General features: G+C 49.8%; 1 long non-coding RNA gene across 1 annotated transcript; it reads right to left on the bottom strand.

The window, feature by feature from the left end:
- Positions 1–1,466: 1,466 nt before the first annotated feature.
- Positions 1,467–4,077, bottom strand: LOC145541465 (uncharacterized). Its single transcript, XR_014079039.1, has 3 exons — positions 4,030–4,077; positions 2,000–2,284; positions 1,467–1,658 (listed from the first exon to the last, which is right to left on the bottom strand). It is a non-coding gene; the product is annotated as an uncharacterized LOC145541465 (long non-coding RNA).
- Positions 4,078–4,683: the final 606 nt, after the last annotated feature.

The following is a 4,683-nucleotide window of genomic DNA, read 5'->3' as shown; positions in this document are numbered from 1 at the left end:
GAGGTGATGGAATTCCAGCTGAGCTATTTCAAATCCTAAAAGATGATGCTGTGAAAATGCTGCACTTAATATGTCAGCAAATTTGGAAAACTCAGCAGTGGCCACAGGACTTGAACAGCTCAGTTTTCAGTTCAATCCCAAAGAAGGGCAATGGCAAAGAATGCTCAAACTACCACATAATTGCACTCATCTCACACGCTAGCAAAGTAATGCTCAAATTCCTTGAAGCTAGGCTTCAACAGTATGTGAACTGAGAACTTGCAGATGTTCAAGTTGGATTTAGAAAAGGCAGAGGAAGCAGAAATCAAATTGCCAACATCTGTTGGATCATAGAAAAAGCAAGAGAATTCCAGAAAAACATCTGCTGCTAATTCATTGACCATAGTAAAACCTTTGACTGTGTAGATGACAACAAACTGTGGAAAATTCTTAAAGAAATGGAAATACCAGACCACCTGACCTGCCTCCTAAGAAACTTGTATGCAGGTCAAGAAGCAACAGTTAGAACCAGACATGGAACAACAGACTGGTTCCAAATTGGGAAAGGAGTAGATCAAGGCTGTATATTGTCACTCTGCTTATTTAACTTATATGCAGAGCACATCATGCAAAATGCCGGGCTGGATGAAGCACAAGATGGAATCAAGATTTCTGAGAGAAATATTAATAACCTCAGATATGCAGATGTTACCAGCCTTACAGCAGTAAGCGAAGGAGAAATAAAGAGCCTCTTGATGAAGGTGAAAGAGGAGAGTGAAAAAAGCTGGCTTAAAACTCAACATTCTAAAAAGCTAAGATCATGGCATCTGGTCCCATCACTTTATGACAAATAGATGGAGAAACAATAGAAACAGTGACAGATTTTATTTTCTTGGGCTCCAAAATCATTGCAGATGGTGACTGCAGCCATGAAATTAAAAGATGTTTGCTCCTTGGAAGGAAAGCTGTGACCGACCTAGATAGCATATTAAAAAGCAGAGACATTACTTTGCCAACAAAGGTCCGTCTAGTCAAAGCTATGGCTTTTCCAGTAGTTATGTATGGATGTGAGAGTTGGACTATAAAGAAAGCTGAGCATTGAAGAATTGATGCTTTTGAACTGTAATGTTGGAGAAGACTCTTGAGAGCCCCTTGGACTGCAAGGAGATCCAACCAGTCTATCTGAAAGGAAATCAATCCTGAATATTCAATGGAAGGACTGAAGCTGAAGCTCCAATACTTTGACCACTTGATGCAAAGAGCCGATTCGTTAGAAAAGACCCTAATGCTGGGAAAGACTGAAGGCAGGAGGAAAAGGGGATAACAGAGGATGAGATGGTTGGATGGCATCACTGACTCAATGGACGCGAGTTTGAGCAAGCTCTGGGAGATGGTGAAGGACAGGGATGCCTGGTGTGCTGCAGTCCACGGGTTCACAAAGAGTCGGACACGACTGAGCAACTGAACAACAACTGATAAGTGGGACATTCAAGGCACAAGAACTTCTGTATTCTGCCCAGAATGGTAGAGAAAGATAACATCTAGGTCAAGTGTAGGACTTTCAAGCCCCCAGGGTCCTTCCCGCCTTTCCCAGGCATGCATCTGTGTGTTCTGCAGCGCATGAAATTTCAAGGGCCCAGAAGGTAAACGTTGATTTGGGAGGGGACTCAGAATGGTTCCTATAAGGGAGAGTTAATGGCATTAGTATTCCAAGGTACTGGACAGGGAAAGGGCTTACAGGTGGGTGGAAGTGTTCAGGAGTGCTTGAGGGGAAATTTTTTCTGCCTAAAAAAGGCCACAGCACACAGCGGGCTTGGGCCTTGGGGCCCAAGGGACTGGGTGAAAGCCCAACTTCCTTCTGTTCAGTGGCCAGTTGTGTGATTGGCTGAGCCTCAGTCTCTGCATCTGTAGAGCAAGTGTGCTTGTGCCCTCCCGGCAGAGATGCCCTGTGTAAATACGCTCCACTCCCAGCCTGCAAGCACACAGGAAACTCTCCTCTCCTGGGACCCCAGCACCTCACCTGGGGGCTCCCAGGACAGGCAGTGTGGCAGCCCCTTCTCCGGGGGTCTTGCAAAGATTCAAGGTGTTTGGACCACATCAGCATCACTAGGGGCACAGGGTTCCCGTGAGGGTGAATCTGGGAGCAGAGGAAGGAGCCCTGCCCCGGGGCCTGTTTTCTGTCTGTCCATCCAGAGAGCCTGGTTCAAAGGCAGCTGCATCCTCTCAGAGGTGTTGCTGATCCCGGGACCCTTGACTCTGTCAGCAAGACCCCATGGCTGCACCGTCTTCACCTCTGATGGCTGACCTGTGGCCAAGAGGTCAGACACACACATCAAAAAGCCATCCTCCTCCAGCCAGCAGCCCTGAGGGCCCCTGTCAGCCACACCAAAGCCCATGGCCAGGCCTGGAAGAGGACGTAGACACAGGCCCTCCCCAAACCCCACCCTTCCCCATCCTCAGGCATCCTGCAAGCAGATCAGCCAGCCCTGAATGAGCATCTACTGTGTGCTGGGCCTTCCTGATCTGCAGTCAGTCCTCTGGTTATTGTAACAGCCTCTGAGCGCTGCTCTGAAAGCACCACCAACAGGTGGCTGAAGACAGGAAGGTGTTGTCTCATAGTCTTGGGGGCCAGAAGTCCAAAATCAAGGTGTCAGCAGGGCCCTGCTCCCTCTGAGACTCTGGGCGGGATCCTTCCTTGCCTCCTCCCAGCTTCAGTGTAGGCTTGGGGCTCCTTGGCTGCAGCTACATCACCCTGATCTTGTTCCCTGTCCCCACAGGGCCTTCTCCACCTGTGACTGTCTCTGTGTCTCTCTTCTCTTCTGATAAGGATGACAGTTGTGTTGGAAAAATGGCCCACCGTACTCCAGTGGGACTTCATCTTATCTTGATTACATCTGTAAAGACCCTGTGCATGCATGCTAAGTCACTTCAGTCATGTCTGGCTCTTAGCAACTCCATGAACTGTAGCCTGCCAGGCTCCTCTGTCCATGGGATTCTCCAGGCAAGAACACTGGAGTGGGTTGCCATGCCCTCCTCCAGGGGATCTTCCTGACCCAGAGATTGAACCTGCATCTCTTATGGCTTCTGCATTGGCAGGTGGGTTCTTTACCACTAGCACCACCTGGGAAGCCCTAGGTATTTCCAAAAAAGATCTCATTCATAGGTATCAGGGGTCAGGACTTCAACACATCTTTTTAGAGGATGCAGTTCAGCTCACAGCAGCAAAAAATGGCTTGAGCCCTGCTCTGTGACAAACAATAGTGATAAAATAATAATAATAATAATTAAAAAAATAATAATAATAGCAATCATAAAGCAGCACTCGTTCCAGGGACCTAAGAATTTTACATATATTCATGCGCTGAAATCCTCACAACAAGCCTATGATGCAGAGTTGCTGGGGACTTCCCTGGTGATCCAGTTGTTGAAGAATTTGCCTTGCAATGCTAAGGACGCAGGTTTGATCCCTGGTCAGGGAACTAAGATCCCACATACGGCGGAGCAACTAAGCCACATGCTTCAACTAGAGAGTTTGTGTGCTGCAACAAAGATCCCATGTGATGCAACTAAGACCTGATGCAGCCAAATAAATAAATAAATATCTTTTTTTTAAAAAAAGGCTGCTGTATCTGCACTTCACAGTCGAGGAAACTGAGGTACAGAGAAGTTACCAATGGTCCAAGGTCACGTAGCCCCGTGGTATAGTCAGACCAACCCTCCCCTCCTCCCCCACCCCCTTGACAGGCAGTTGCCAGCATGTGCATTAAAGAGCTGTCCCACCCCTTGGTCCTCATGGGTTCATCCCTTGGTCTAACCACAGGTTTGCGGATATTGTGAACCACACAGGGGCCCTAGCTTCCACCCTGCTTCCTCTAAGGTTTTTCTTTGTGGTCTTAGTAACTATCACAGACAAATAGTCCCTCAAAACCTGTCACCAGTTGGACTTGAGCCCCTTTGAGGAATGTTCGGGGGCTCAGAGCTGTTCCCCTACTTCCCTAGCCATGTTCCTGTAGTCATATACGCCCAGATCCGGGGATGTGAAATACAGACCCTGCGCCTGACTTCAGGGTCCATTTATAGTTACATCAGGAGGAAACTGAGGTCACAGAGGCTGGGATGTGTCCAGAGTCACAGAGCAGCTGGCGCAGGGCCAGGGTGGGGTCCAGGCCACCTCCCCCGGGGTCAGGTTCTTCCCAGTGCCCCCCCCCCACCTCCGTGCTGCTCTCCCCTGGAGTGGTCAGTCACCAACTGGCAGGCAGGTCCAATTCTCAAAAAGTCCCTTGAATGGAGATAGGAGAAGGCAGTGTGGGGAGAGCCCACTCTGGAGGTCAGGGTCATATTGGGGATGGAACTGCCTGAGCTGTGCCCACTGCTAACTGTGGTTGTCCCCACCCCCATGCCAGATGTCTCTGGGAGACAGCCCTGTGGTCAGCCTCCAGGCCAGGGCAGGCTGCTCTGCTGCCCTCCCTCCCAGGGCAGGGATTTCACACCCAGGAAAATAATTTCCTGGTAAGGAGATTAGAAGGCAGTGGCCGCTCTCGGGAACAGGATGGGGCCCGGGTGAGGCAGGAGAAGAACAGCGGGAGAGGCCGGGGGGCAGGCGGGGGCGCGGGTAGAAGTGTCACTGTCAATCAGGGCGCTGACCCGTCTAATCCAGCCTCCCGGCTCTCCTGATCCCAGGGACAGATGCCGGGTAAAAGGTGC

Source organism: Giraffa tippelskirchi, chromosome 3 (genome assembly GCF_054371585.1).
Source record: "Giraffa tippelskirchi isolate mGirTip1 chromosome 3, T2T-mGirTip1v1.2.pri, whole genome shotgun sequence".
Lineage (NCBI taxonomy): Eukaryota > Metazoa > Chordata > Mammalia > Artiodactyla > Giraffidae > Giraffa > Giraffa tippelskirchi.
Note: the sequence above shows the minus strand (reverse complement) of the source record. Positions and strands in the feature narration are given on the sequence as shown.